We start from the raw sequence: 16517 nt of genomic DNA on the forward strand, positions 1-16517 counted from the left end.
TGATCCCTTTGATAGATTCTGAAAGTTTGGTTAATATAGAATGTCCCTGAGCTGAGGAATCCCTCTTTGTATGGTACGAAGGGTCTAACAGGAATCATATAGCAGTGTTTGGTACCCATCGGAAGAGTATTTAATTAGCAATATTCCGGTGTTGGTCTGGAGCGTATTAATCGCTCGTGCGAATAGTTATGGACATAAGAAGTTTATGTCCATTTCTGGTATTTACACATACTCAGGTATGCGGCGGGAAACCTAGTTCCCCACCCACCTGAGCTGTTTGAAATCGTCACAGCCCACCTGTATGAATCACCCTATGACCTTTTGTTATGATACAGGGCCGAATTCCGACGTCCAATGGACAATGGGATTGTAGAGACTATGAGATTGCATTGTGTGTGGGGCATAAATAGGCAGGCCGACCATATCCAACTTCACTCTCTCATCAACGGTTGTCTGCTGATAATCGGGAGCTGGATATCGAGGCGCATGCGATCATACCCTTTGTGCGTAAGTTTTCTCTCCGTAATCATTGTCTTACTGTGAGCCAATTTCTCTCATCTCTCTCCACTTCTCTCTCTCTCCCTCTTTCTCGTTTCTCTCACATCTCCCCTAGACTAGTATTGAATTGTATTAGATGGTATTGTATTTTGGTTAGGAAGTCTCTGTTATATTGTAGTGTATCATTTGTACTGTTATCCCCTTTTACAAGTATATTAGATATAATACAGTTAATAGGCTTTGGACCCTAAACCAGTATCTGTGTATTTTCTATAGTGTTAAGTGTTCACTTGAGCGTCGGTGACGCTCAAGCAGCTTTGTAGTTAGTCAGGTTACACAAGGTTGCACTTACACCCTGTATTCACATTAAGTTATTCTGTGTATTTCATTGGTATAAGGTTTAAACATTAAGGTATAGCGTTGTGAGCGTCTGCGCCGCTGGTGACCTCCTCGTGGTCTCGAGCGTATGCTACGCCATAGCGAATCATTACTCTAGTCATAACCAATAACGTGTCCTGTGATCACTGGGCCGTGAGCGAACGTGACGCTTGAGCGTCTCGCCTACGGCGGAGCGATCGTTACGCAAATAGCGTACCCTTACGGTACTTCTTAAGCAAACAGCGTACAGTGTTCTTAGACTTCACAAAGGGTTGTTTATACGACAAAGGAATTTAGCATTGTCACAGTCCACACTCACAGTCACTTGCTGAGTTGTTTTTAGAGTTTTACGTGCTTTAAATCAAAATATAGTTGTTCCAAAAGTTAATTTGTTCATCAGGCTGGAACATGTTCTGGTGTTTCAAAGAACCGCTAAGAATGAAATCTGAACTCCCTTTTTTTAAAATACGTTTAAAAAAAAAAGAAGCTACTTATGACATCCACCAAAATATACAGTATATATAAGTCCTGTTACATTAATGCGCTGTCTGAAACAGGTGTATACCCTTCTGGTCAGCTCTGCATCGCCCGAAGTTCTGTCACCACACCCTCACTGACCCTTGCCTACCATAACAGCTCAGTTATGTCCCTTTATTCTTAATTGGAGACACAGCTGAAATGAGTGCAACTCTTACAGTACGCTTAACCCTGGAGGATGGCAGCGGAGAAATATGGCGGATACGCTCCGCAAACAGCGACATTCACCTCTGCATCAGTCGCTGAGTGCTAAAGTAATGTGCCTTTTTTAGAATATGATATATCATCATAATTCACACTGCGTCCCCTTTTATTCTAATATCATTATATTTCAATTTTTTTTTGTTATTATTAGGATCTCGCCGTAGAATCAGTAACCATCAGAATAACTAGTCCAATAGCTGGATATAATTATGAGTTGCTTATGCCAGTTCTTTATCTCTTGAACTCAGCAAGATTTGTAATACAGAGGAAGCCTCCTGGGAAATATGTAACACAGGCAAAGTGAGAATTTCATTGAGAGCATCTGCATGCCTCTATCTTTAAGTTGGTCTCACTGCTGCCTTATTAAGCGGATGACGTCTGCGAGGATGAGAGAGCGGTACAGGGGGGATGTTCAAGGTGTGCTACAAAGTGATGGGATTCAGCTTTCTTATATTCGTGTGCTGCCGGTATGTGATCACCCTCTGTTGTCTTAACACACAAATTGTGCTGTGTAAAAGAAAGACACAATCAGCTCATAGACAACTGCTGACCCCAATAATGGATTACTCAACCCTATTGCCAAGATGACCTGGGTTGTGGCTCGGTGTGAAAGGGTGCCCAAAAATAACTCAGGTCCAGTGTCCTGGAAATGCAACCCGGGTAGCAATGGCATTGGTTCCGGGAAGAGCCCAGGTTATGGGGCTGTGGGAACGGGTGACCCGGGTGATTTGAGTTGGCCCCCATTACTACCCTATGGAGAGCCAGTTTACCAATGCTTGGATATGATGTCTTCTCCAAGAGTCGGCAGAGGAGAAGCTCCGGCCATAACCCGAGTCTAGCCTACAGTGTAAATGGGTTTCCAGCTACTGTGACACTGCTTGAAACTAGAGATGAGCGCCTGAAATTTTTCGGGTTTTGTGTTTTGGTTTTGGGTTCGGTTCCGCGGCCGTGTTTTGGGTTCGAACGCGTTTTGGCAAAACCTCACCGAATTTTTTTTGTCGGATTCGGGTGTGTTTTGGATTCGGGTGTTTTTTTCAAAAAACACTAAAAAACAGCTTAAATCATAGAATTTGGGGGTCATTTTGATCCCAAAGTATTATTAACCTCAAAAACCATAATTTACACTCATTTTCAGTCTATTCTGAATACCTCACACCTCACAATATTATTTTTAGTCCTAAAATTTGCACCGAGGTCGCTGTGTGAGTAAGATAAGCGACCCTAGTGGCCGACACAAACACCGGGCCCATCTAGGAGTGGCACTGCAGTGTCACGCAGGATGTCCCTTCCAAAAAACCCTCCCCAAACAGCACATGACGCAAAGAAAAAAAGAGGCGCAATGAGGTAGCTGTGTGAGTAAGATTAGCGACCCTAGTGGCCGACACAAACACCGGGCCCATCTAGGAGTGGCACTGCAGTGTCACGCAGGATGGCCCTTCCAAAAAACCCTCCCCAAACAGCACATGACGCAAAGAAAAAAAGAGGCGCAATGAGGTAGCTGTGTGAGTAAGATTAGCGACCCTAGTGGCCGACACAAACACCGGGCCCATCTAGGAGTGGCACTGCAGTGTCACGCAGGATGTCCCTTCCAAAAAACCCTCCCCAAACAGCACATGACGCAAAGAAAAAAAGAGGCGCAATGAGGTAGCTGTGTGAGTAAGATTAGCGACCCTAGTGGCCGACACAAACACCGGGCCCATCTAGGAGTGGCACTGCAGTGTCACGCAGGATGGCCCTTCCAAAAAACCCTCCCCAAACAGCACATGACGCAAAGAAAAAAAGAGGCGCAATGAGGTAGCTGTGTGAGTAAGATTAGCGACCCTAGTGGCCGACACAAACACAGGGCCCATCTAGGAGTGGCACTGCAGTGTCACGCAGGATGTCCCTTCCAAAAAACCCTCCCCAAACAGCACATGACGCAAAGAAAAAAAGAGGCGCAATGAGGTAGCTGTGTGAGTAAGATTAGCGACCCTAGTGGCCGACACAAACACCGGGCCCATCTAGGAGTGGCACTGCAGTGTCACGCAGGATGTCGCTTCCAAAAAACCCTCCCCAAACAGCACATGACGCAAAGAAAAAAAGAGGCGCAATGAGGTAGCTGACTGTGTGAGTAAGATTAGCGACCCTAGTGGCCGACACAAACACCGGGCCCATCTAGGAGTGGCACTGCAGTGTCACGCAGGATGTCCCTTCCAAAAAACCCTCCCCAATCAGCACATGATGCAAAGAAAAAGAAAAGAAAAAAGAGGTGCAAGATGGAATTGTCCTTGGGCCCTCCCACCCACCCTTATGTTGTATAAACAAAACAGGACATGCACACTTTAACCAACCCATCATTTCAGTGACAGGGTCTGCCACACGACTGTGACTGATATGACGGGTTGGTTTGGACCCCCCCCAAAAAAGAAGCAATTAATCTCTCCTTGCACAAACTGGCTCTACAGAGGCAAGATGTCCACCTCATCTTCACCCTCCGATATATCACCGTGTACATCCCCCTCCTCACAGATTATCAATTCGTCCCCACTGGAATCCACCATCTCAGCTCCCTGTGTACTTTGTGGAGGCAATTGCTGCTGGTCAATGTCTCCGCGGAGGAATTGATTATAATTCATTTTAATGAACATCATCTTCTCCACATTTTCTGGATGTAACCTCGTACGCCGATTGCTGACAAGGTGAGCGGCGGCACTAAACACTCTTTCGGAGTACACACTTGTGGGAGGGCAACTTAGGTAGAATAAAGCCAGTTTGTGCAAGGGCCTCCAAATTGCCTCTTTTTCCTGCCAGTATAAGTACGGACTGTGTGACGTGCCTACTTGGATGCGGTCACTCATATAATCCTCCACCATTCTATCAATGTTGAGAGAATCATATGCAGTGACAGTAGACGACATGTCCGTAATCGTTGTCAGGTCCTTCAGTCCGGACCAGATGTCAGCATCAGCAGTCGCTCCAGACTGCCCTGCATCACCGCCAGCGGGTGGGCTCGGAATTCTGAGCCTTTTCCTCGCACCCCCAGTTGCGGGAGAATGTGAAGGAGGAGATGTTGACAGGTCGCGTTCCGCTTGACTTGACAATTTTGTCACCAGTAGGTCTTTCAACCCCAGCAGACCTGTGTCTGCCGGAAAGAGAGATCCAAGGTAGGCTTTAAATCTAGGATCGAGCACGGTGGCCAAAATTTAGTGCTCTGATTTCAACAGATTGACCACCCGTGAATCCTTGTTAAGCGAATTAAGGGCTGCATCCACAAGTCCCACATGCCTAGCGGAATCGCTCCCTTTTAGCTCCTTCTTCAATGCCTCCAGCTTCTTCTGCAAAAGCCTGATGAGGGGAATGACCTGACTCAGGCTGGCAGTGTCTGAACTGACTTCACGTGTGGCAAGTTCAAAGGGCATCAGAACCTTGCACAACGTTGAAATCATTCTCCACTGCACTTGAGACAGGTGCATTCCACCTCCTATATCGTGCTCAATTGTATAGGCTTGAATGGCCTTTTGCTGCTCCTCCAACCTCTGAAGCATATAGAGGGTTGAATTCCACCTCGTTACCACTTCTTGCTTCAGATGATGGCAGGGCAGGTTCAGTAGTTTTTGGTGGTGCTCCAGTCTTCTGTACGTGGTGCCTGTACGCCGAAAGTGTCCCGCAATTTTTCTGGCCACCGACAGCATCTCTTGCACGCCCCTGTCGTTTTTTAAAAAATTCTGCACCACCAAATTCAAGGTATGTGCAAAACATGGGACGTGCTGGAATTTGCCCATATTTAATGCACACACAATATTGCTGGCGTTGTCCGATGCCACAAATCCACAGGAGAGTCCAATTGGGGTAAGCCATTCCGCGATGATCTTCCTCAGTTGCCGTAAGAGGTTTTCAGCTGTGTGCGTATTCTGGAAAGCGGTGATACAAAGCGTAGCCTGCCTAGGAAAGAGTTGGCGTTTGCGAGATGCTGCTACTGGTGCCGCCGCTGCTGTTCTTGCGGCGGGAGTCCATACATCTACCCAGTGGGCTGTCACAGTCATATAGTCCTGACCCTGCCCTGCTCCACTTGTCCACATGTCCGTGGTTAAGTGGACATTGGGTACAACTGCATTTTTTAGGACACTGGTGAGTCTTTTTCTGACGTCCGTGTACATTCTCGGTATCGCCTGCCTAGAGAAGTGGAACCTAGATGGTATTTGGTAACGGGGGCACACTGCCTCAATAAATTGTCTAGTTCCCTGTGAACTAACGGCGGATACCGGACGCACGTCTAACACCAACATAGTTGTCAAGGCCTCAGTTATCCGCTTTGCAGTAGGATGACTGCTGTGATATTTCATCTTCCTCGCAAAGGACTGTTGAACAGTCAATTGCTTACTGGAAGTAGTACAAGTGGGCTTACGACTTCCCCTCTGGGATGACCATCGACTCCCAGCGGCAACAACAGCAGCGCCAGCAGCAGTAGGCGTTACACGCAAGGATGCATCGGAGGAATCCCAGGCAGGAGAGGACTTGTCAGAATTGCCAGTGACATGGCCTGCAGGACTATTGGCATTCCTGGGGAAGGAGGAAATTGACACTGAGGGAGTTGGTGGGGTGGTTTGCGTGAGCTTGGTTACAAGAGGAAGGGATTTACTGGTCAGTGGACTGCTTCCGCTGTCACCCAAAGTTTTTGAACTTGTCACTGACTTATTATGAATGCGCTGCAGGTGACGTATAAGGGAGGATGTTCCGAGGTGGTTAACGTCCTTACCCCTACTTATTACAGCTTGACAAAGGGAACACACGGCTTGACACCTGTTGTCCGCATTTCTGGTGAAATACCTCCACACCGAAGAGCTGATTTTTTTGGTATTTTCACCTGGCATGTCAACGGCCATATTCCTCCCACGGACAACAGGTGTCTCCCCGGGTGCCTGACTTAAACAAACCACCTCACCATCAGAATCCTCCTGGTCAATTTCCTCCCCAGCGCCAGCAACACCCATATCCTCCTCATCCTGGTGTACTTCAACACTGACATCTTCAATCTGACTATCAGGAACTGGACTGCGGGTGCTCCTTCCAGCACTTGCAGGGGGCGTGCAAATGGTGGAAGGCGCATGCTCTTCACGTCCAGTGTTGGGAAGGTCAGGCATCGCAACCGACACAATTGGACTCTCCTTGTGGATTTGGGATTTCGAAGAATGCACAGTTCTTTGCTGTGCTGCTTTTGCCAGCTTGAGTCTTTTCATTTTTCTAGCGAGAGGCTGAGTGCTTCCATCCTCATGTGAAGCTGAACCACTAGCCATGAACATAGGCCAGGGCCTCAGCCGTTCCTTGCCACTCCGTGTGGTAAATGGCATATTGGCAAGTTTACGCTTCTCCTCCGACAATTTTATTTTAGGTTTTGGAGTCCTTTTTTTTCTGATATTTGGAGTTTTGGATTTGACATGCTCTGTACTATGACATTGGGCATCGGCCTTGGCAGACGACGTTGCTGGCATTTCATCGTCTCGGCCATGACTAGTGGCAGCAGCTTCAGCACGAGGTGGAAGTGGATCTTGATCTTTCCCTAATTTTGGAACCTCAACATTTTTGTTCTCCATATTTTAATAGGCACAACTAAAAGGCACCTCAGGTAAACAATGGAGATGGATACTAGTATACAATTATGGACTGCCTGCCGACTGCAGACACAGAGGTAGCCACAGCCGTGAACTACCGTACTGTACTGTGTCTGCAGCTAATATAGACTGGTTGATAAAGAGAAGATGTCTATGTAACTATGTATGTATAAAGAAGACTGAAAAAAATCCACGGTTAGGTGGTATACAATTATGGACGGACTGCCTGCCGAGTGCAGACACAGAGGTAGCCACAGCCGTGAACTACCGTACTGTACTGTGTCTGCAGCTAATATAGACTGGTTGATAAAGAGAAGATGTCTATGTAACTATGTATGTATAAAGAAGAATGAAAAAAATCCACGGTTAGGTGGTATTACAATTATGGACGGACTGCCTGCCGAGTGCAGACACAGAGGTAGCCACAGCCGTGAACTACCGTACTGTACTGTGTCTGCAGCTAATATAGACTGGTTGATAAAGAGAAGATGTCTATGTAACTATGTATGTATAAAGAAGAATGAAAAAAATCCACGGTTAGGTGGTATTACAATTATGGACGGACTGCCTGCCGAGTGCAGAGACACAGAGGTAGCCACAGCCGTGAACTACCGTACTGTGTCTGCTGCGACTGGATGATAAATGATATAAAAAATATATATATATCACTACTGCAGCCAGACAGGTATATATTATATATTATATAATGACGGACCTGCTGGACACTGTCTGTCAGCAGAATGAGTTTTATTTTTATAGAATAAAAAAAAAAAAAAAAACACACAAGTGAAGTCACACGACGAGTGTTTAACTTTTTCAGGCAATCACAATATAAGTATACTACTAACTATACTGGTGGTCAGTGTGGTCAGGTCACTGGTCAGTCACACTGGCAGTGGCACTCCTGCAGCAAAAGTGTGCACTGTTTAATTTTAATATAATATGTACTCCTGGCTCCTGCTATAACCTATAACTGGCACTGCAGTAGTGCTCCCCAGTCTCCCCCACAATTATAAGCTGTGTGAGCTGAGCAGTCAGACAGATATATAATATATATAGATGATGCAGCACACTGGCCTGAGCCTGAGCAGTGCACACAGATATGGTATGTGACTGACTGAGTCACTGTGTGTATCGCTTTTTTCAGGCAGAGAACGGATATATTAAATAAACTGCACTGTGTGTCTGGTGGTCACTCACTATATAATATATTATGTACTCCTGGCTCCTGCTATAACCTATAACTGGCACTGCAGTAGTGCTCCCCAGTCTCCCCCACAATTATAAGCTGTGTGAGCTGAGCAGTCAGACAGATATATATAATATTATATATAGATAATAGATGATGCAGCACACTGGCCTGAGCCTGAGCAGTGCACACAGATATGGTATGTGACTGACTGAGTCACTGTGTGTATCGCTTTTTTCAGGCAGAGAACGGATATATTAAATAAACTGCACTGTGTGTCTGGTGGTCACTCACTATATAATATATTATGTACTCCTGGCTCCTGCTATAACCTATAACTGGCACTGCAGTAGTGCTCCCCAGTCTCCCCCACAATTATAAGCTGTGTGAGCTGAGCAGTCAGACAGATATATATAATATTATATATAGATAATAGATGATGCAGCACACTGGCCTGAGCCTGAGCAGTGCACACAGATATGGTATGTGACTGACTGAGTCACTGTGTGTATCGCTTTTTTCAGGCAGAGAACGGATATATTAAATAAACTGCACTGTGTGTCTGGTGGTCACTCACTATATAATATATTATGTACTCCTGGCTCCTGCTATAACCTATAACTGGCACTGCAGTAGTGCTCCCCAGTCTCCCCCACAATTATAAGCTGTGTGAGCTGAGCAGTCAGACAGATATATATAATATTATATATAGATAATAGATGATGCAGCACACTGGCCTGAGCCTGAGCAGTGCACACAGATATGGTATGTGACTGAGTCACTGTGTGCTGTGTATCGCTTTTTTCAGGCAGAGAACGGATTATAAAGTAAACTGCACTGTCCTCACTAGTAAACTCTCTCCACTCAGTCTCTACACTTCTACAGTAACAGTACTCCTCCTAGTCAGCTCCAGTAAATCTCTCTCAGTCTCTTATAATCTAAATGGAGAGGACGCCAGCCACGTCCTCTCCCTATCAATCTCAATGCACGTGTGAAAATGGCGGCGACGCGCGGCTCCTTATATAGAATCCGAGTCTCGCAATAGAATCCGAGCCTCGCGAGAATCCGACAGCGTCATTATGACGTTCGGGCGCGCTCGGGTTAACCGAGCAAGGCGGGAAGATCCGAGTCGCTCGGACCCGTGAAAAAAAACATGAAGTTCTGGCGGGTTCGGATTCAGAGAAACCGAACCCGCTCATCTCTACTTGAAACCCGTAGTGACCCGGACTGGAGCCGGGATTTTGGTGTGAATGGGATATTACAAATTAAGGGAAGCGCTGGTTGTCAGGTATTTATTGAACAATATATAGCTAAATATACAATATATAACACTGGTTGGTACAGGTTGAGTATCCCATATCTAAATATTCCGAAATACGGAATATTCTGAAATACGGACTTTTTTGAGTGAGAGTGAGATAGTGAAACCTTTGTTTTTTGATGGCTCAATGTACACAAACTTTGTTTAATACACAAAGTTATTAAAAATATTGTATTAAATGACCTTCAGGCTGTATGTATTATAAGGTGTATATGAAACATAAATGAATTGTGTGAATGTAGACACACTTTGTTTAATGCACAAAGTTATAAAAAATATTGGCTAAAATGACCTTCAGGCTGTGTGTATAAGGTGTATATGTAACATGAATGCATTCTGTGCTTAGACTTAGCTCCCATCACCATGATATCTCATTATGGTATGCAATGATTCCAAAATACGGAACAATCCGATATCCAAAATACCTCTGGTCCCAAGCATTTTGGATAAGGGAGACTCAACCTGTATAATAACAATAAACTAGAACAAAAAAAATAATGTTAGCTTATTTATTATTATTTATTTATTAACAGTTTCTTATATAGCGCAGCATATTCCATTGCGCTTTACAATTTAAAAATATCCAGTTAGTATCCATTAATAGCAGTTAGTTGTCCATGCACAGGAAAATATAAAATTATTGCAAGAATGTGTCGTAGTAAAGTGAATTCCTCACAGGCAGCGGTCTTCGTCCATTCCTCGGCAGACAATAACTTTAAAACTTGTTAGTGTGGATTAATAAGCCAGCATTAACCCTTCTGGTTCTTTCAAGTGGGGCACACACACAGTAAGATTGCAAAATCCTGGTGCAGTCTCTGGGATCCAGCCTTTTCCAGAGGTAATCAGTTCCACGTTCCTGTAAGCCTCCTTAGGGAGGGACCAGGGATTTATAACGTATCACATTTTAATGCAATACATCCCACCCCTTATCGCATGCATAACAGCATTTATTAACGCCATATGCACGACTAATTATGCAGTGCATGCAAAAGCTGTTTGGGTACAGAGGGGCACCCTTCGGAGCCTACTCAGGGGAATTCTACGGTAAGAAGACCCTGAGCTTCCATAGGCAACCCCATCTATAAATAGTGTTGTCTATTGGGCACAAGCTCAAGAAAGTTTCATTACTTTAGGTGTTTGAGGGGCACATTTATCACAATCCCCATTCAGATGCGGGTGGGATGTGATAAATTGGCCCCTACCCACATTGCGATAATTGAATACATTGCAGAAATGCATCAAGTATTGCATGCAGGGACAGAGCTTGCAAGAACGCTCTATCCCTGCAAATCCACTTACCGGAAACCTCAGTGCTATAAATAGCCAGAAAGTGTGTTCACACATGCGTTGCTGCCGGGTACCCTCCACGCCCCTCCCCTTCTAAATACTCTTGCCGGTGATCCGATAGGGCAATCGGTCATTGGATCCTGTGCTCTGCTGTGACCCAAGCATTAATTTACTGAACTGGGGGTTCAGCTTGGGGGGGTTTCACCTTTCTGTGGCTTTTCACCTTGCTTTTTTTTTAACACAGTGATCAGTGACCAGTGGGAAGCCCAGATAACGCTATCTGAAGATAGTGTTATTATCACAGGGCTCCCTCCGGTATTTTTTAGAATTTATATTATTTATTAATGTTTTTCAGGCAGATTGCATTTCCCATTAAAAGTATGGGGAAATGCGATCTGGAGTTTAAATTTAAGGTCTTAGAGGAGAATTTAGCTAATTCTCCCCTAATTGCCCTTTAGTAGTAGTACATAATGTGAAAAAGGTGTGAAACACCCTTTTTCACATTATTTTAGTAAAAATAATATTGATAAATATGCCCGTTAGTTGTGTTGAGGAATCCCTAAGTGTAACTGTGTAACTGTATTGTATTTCTGTATTTAACAAACAAATAATGTGCTTATGGTTTATACTGTATCACCTGAAATTGTAATTACAGACAAAATAACATTTTATTTATGTGCGTTTTAAATAAGTATAATTATTCTAATTTTATACCTTTTTAAAATGAATTGTCCCTTCCACTAATACTGTAAGCAGAACATTGTGAAAGCGGGATCAGAGAGTCAGTGGATTTGGGGTGCAATGGGGTACACCTTCCATCCTCACAAAGTATAAGCCTTACGTTAGTTGTTGGGAACACTGTAATGTGTTAAGAAGAGGCTATTACTGCTGGTCTGTTGACATCTATGTGGATCCCATTACCTGCTTAACAGGGTGAAAAATTGCACTCCGGTTAAACTACAACTATTACATTTTTTAATCAAAGCCTCTTTTTTATGTAATGAGATTTTGGATACATTTTCTTCATTGTAATATCCAAACTCTCTCTTCCATAGCATGTTCAACTTCCTGCAAATTACCTACACAATGTCCTCTTCAATATTTTTTTTTTCCTAGCCTTTTGCCAGCAGGCCTGTTCCTGAACTGCAAGGGCATAATAACACCTGTCACGCTATCTGTATACTGGGAATTACAGCAAACACACAGAGAAATATATTCATGCACTTTTATTTGAGCACAGTTTTTGCTGATGTCCAAACAGCAGAAATATAGCCAGAGGGGGAATGTTCTGCCTTAAATTCTATCTAGGATTGTTCTTCTTTGTTTGTACTTCTTATTCTAAAATGGTATATTTGTTACAGAATATAATTCTATGTTCAAGCAGCAACATGCAGGGGAATAGTGTAGGATAAACTTTACTGTGAGCAGAACAGGTGAACTAGAGGACTGCAGGGACGTGCAGTCAGGGGAGGCAGGGGAGGCAGTGCCTCCCCTGTCATTAATGATTAAGATAATACAAAGAAGATGCATATGACATATTCTGTGTCATATGTATCCTCTTAATATTATTCTTGCATTGCTCTTCTCTTTATGTGTTTGGGAGGCACCGATCGTGGTGCCTCCCGTTGTCTCTGGGGAAAGTATGGGGAGCGGGGGGCGGGCACGGGCGGGGACTAGCCATGGGCAGTAAAAGCCCATTGAAAATATATGGGAAAGCGGCACCATTAGAGGTGCCGCTTTCATACAGGGACGTACTTTCAACCTATGAAAGCACGTCCCTGTCAGTGAGGCCACAGTGATTAGCCAGCGGATCCGTCACTGGATCCGCTGTCAATCACTGTGTGGGCAACGCTGGCGGAGGAGGTGCGGGCGGCTGGATGCGGCAGTGGTGCGGGTGGCGGGATGCGGCGGTGGTGTCAAAGTCAGAAAAATATCACGCTACACACTGCCATATTTGCACCTCATGCGAGTGCCTGTTGCACGTTCATGAGCCCTGCCGTGCGTGCGCATACTCGCCGCTGCGGGCACCCGCAGGCGCACGGTGTGCGCATTTACGGTAGGGTTTATGTGCGTCTAGCGGGCGACTCTTTCGTTACATATTTCCACTATATAATGTATTTTGTAGATCATGGTCCCCTTGATAGATTCTGAAAGTTTAGTTAATGTAGCATGTTCATGGACAAAGAGATCCCTCTTTGTTTGATACGAAGGGTCAGACAGGAGTAATACAGTGGTGTTTAGTATCCATCGGAAGAGTATTTAATTAGCAATATTCCGGTGTTGGTTTGAAGCGGATTAATCGCTCGTGCGAATAGTTATGGACATAAGAAGTTTATGTACTTTTACTATTATTTGCACTTACTTATCCATGCGGCGGGAAACCTAGTTTCCCACCCACCTGAGCAGTTGGAAATAGACACAGCCCACCTGTATGAATCAACCTATGACCTTTTGTTATAATGCGAAGACGAATTCCTGTGTCCAATGAACAATGAGATTGTAGGGACCATTGAATTGTATTGTGTGTGGGGCATAAATAGACAAGCCGATCATAGCCAGCTCACTCTCTCTTCAACGGTTCTCATCACTGATAATCGGGAGCTGGATATTCAGAAAGGCGCATGCGATCGTTCCCCTTGTGCGTAAGTTTTCTCCGCAATCATATTGTCTTTATTGTTATTGTGAGCCATATCTCTCTCTCTCTCTCTCTCTCCTCCTCTTTCTCTCTTATTTTCCCTTAAACGTAATTGTATTGTATTTCCTGTGTAGTTATCTGGTTAGTTAGTCTATGTTATATTGTAGTGTATGACTTGTATTGTATCATTCATTTTCAAGTATAACATTCATATAAGGCGTTAGACCCTAAGCCCGGTATTTGTGTATTTCTTATAGTGTTAAGTATTCTCAGAGCGTCGGTGATGCTCGAACAGCTTTTAAGTTAATAAGGTTACACTGTGTTGCATCTACACTCTATCACTACACTAAGGTTTTCCTGTATAATACATTGTTCATGGTTTACATATAAAGGTTTAACATTGTGAGCGTCAGCGCCGCTGGTGATCTCCTCGTGGTCCCGAGCGTCCGCTACGCTATAGCGAACCATTACGTTAGTCGGCAGCCAATAGCGTGCCTGCCTGTGATCTCTTGGCCGTGAGCGAACGTGACGCTTGAGCGTCTCGACTACGGCTAAGCGATTGCTACGCAACGTGCGAACCCTTACGGTACTCCATACGTCAATAGCGTACAGTGTTCTTAGACCTCTTAAAGGGTTTTAAATAAGATAAATATTTAGCTTTATCAATTGGCGGCTCGTCCGTCCTTCACATATCTCTGCTAGGTAATTTCAGCAGACATTATCCATCAGCAAAGGGCGGGAGATCATATTCCTCGCAGTGCTGTCTGGATAAGCGTCTGCTTCGCTTAGTAAAGGGTGCTGAGGGAATCCGGAACCGGAGGTAAGAACAACACGCTAGTGTCTTTTAAAACTGTTTATTTCTATCTTGCGTACGTACACACGCATATCTGCATTTCTTTTCATTCGTGTGTTTTCATATATCACTCTCCTGTTTGCCATTGTATAATTGATAAACGTGCTAAGAGAGATTTGTCGCTATTTCATAGTTAAAGTGTAAAAGTAATACATTAAGGGATAAATTGCAAAGCACGCACACAGCTCTACCTAAAGATACAAGGAGAGATCGGTGTGGTGCTCGGTAGATGATCAAGGATCATCTACATTGATAAACGTGTTAGTTGTGTTATGGTGGATAAAGACTGGTGTACACGTGTCTCTAACAAAGGGTGAGACTCGCGTACGCAAAGGCCGACGCACGCAGCATATATTACGCAACGGAGCGTCCGGGTACGCCCACGTAACTCAAATCACACGCTAGTGTTATTTTAACAGGCGAAAAGGTGGCGACGCGATAAATAGCGCAAGTCTATTTTAGTGTCCGAAATTTAGACTAACAGATCCTTCTCCAAATTTACAACACATCTGGTCTAAAGGAAAGAAATTTCTGCGCAGAAATAGAAATAGAAACAAAAGTGAACATGTGGTGAGTGAGTGTTTGCATATATAAGTTTTTACAATTTTGGGGATTGAACCACAGAAATCATCGAGTTCTCGTGAAATTACATACGTGTAAGTGACATGCACGGTGGCTAGGGAGGCATCCCTTGTTAAACATATAAAGAGCATTAGAGTGTAGCAGACCAGGAGGTCATACTGTAGCAGACCAGGAGGTCAGACCAGGAGGTCGCATAACAGACCAGGAGGTCCAGGTACAGCAGACAAGGAAGTCCGCTATAGAGTCAAGTAGCCCAACACCAAGAAGGGTTGGGGCGGAACCCATATAGGCCATAAAGCTCAGGCTGAAGGAATTCGCAGCTGCTGAATGTCGATTCCGTTGGTCGCTCCGTACATAAGATTAGTTGCTTATGTACTGAACGATTGTACCGCACGTAATTGTGTGCATTAGTTAGTAATCTGACCCAGTACCATTTGTGTACGAAAGGGGTCATAAACGCTATTTGTACATTCTAACGTGATTTGTGTAATTTTTTATTTTCAAAAGGGAAGTTCGCTGGTCACTCAGGAATTATCCAACAACCCCACAGTTACTGGAAAGGGTTCACATGTTCCAGTAAACAAAGGTTCATAGGGGCCCTGGGTCGAGTACGCCAGCACTATATCAGTGTGGAGGTCGTATTGGTCGGCGTGGGCGAGTAAGTGGGGTACTCGGTAAACTACCACCGTCAACCTATCTTTGAATATTTTGGTTTTTTGTAAGGGTTTGCTGAAGACCCTGATATAAAGGTCAGAGGTAGAGCAAGCAACACCTGCAAATTATGGGGGCCAGTTGTTCAGGAAGGGGGCGATCAACCTCGGTTCGGGTTGATTTAGTGAACCGACCAATCGGGTCGGCAAGGTACGTAATGTGTGAAAAATACGGTTCACACACAGAAGTTTTATGTGATGAATGGGAGAGAATGACGGTACATGACGGGGAGAAGTTCCCAAGAGTAGGCAGCTTTAGCCCAGAAGTGTTACAAAATCTAAGGAGGAGGATATGTCTCATTAAATCAACAAAGAGACGGATCAAACATTATGATTATTTGCAGTTATGGCAACAAGAGGGTGAAATACAGAGAGGATTGGCTCAGGCGGCGGGATCTAATCCTATCAGGAAACTGATAGCCACGGCCCCGCCGCCACCATACATATCAGGAGAGAAATTGGTTGCGGAGAATGACGCACTAGGGTGTAACAAACAAACACTTAGCAACTGTGTAAATGTTAATAAGTTAACCAATGCAAGTATTAACCCGTGCAAGTTGTACCCTGTTTTGAACTTTCCCCAGGAGTGTGATCAAGAAGACGAAGCATCAACAATATCGGCACTCTCTCTAGCAGCCACCATATCGGAAACAACAGTAGGCACGGCCCAACCCTTAAGATTAGTAACAAAGGCCCCTAGCGGAGGGACAGGTGAGGTCGTATCAACGGGTAAGT

The sequence above is a fragment of the Pseudophryne corroboree genome, chromosome 9 (genome assembly GCF_028390025.1).
Source record: "Pseudophryne corroboree isolate aPseCor3 chromosome 9, aPseCor3.hap2, whole genome shotgun sequence".
Classification (NCBI taxonomy): Eukaryota; Metazoa; Chordata; class Amphibia; order Anura; family Myobatrachidae; genus Pseudophryne; species Pseudophryne corroboree.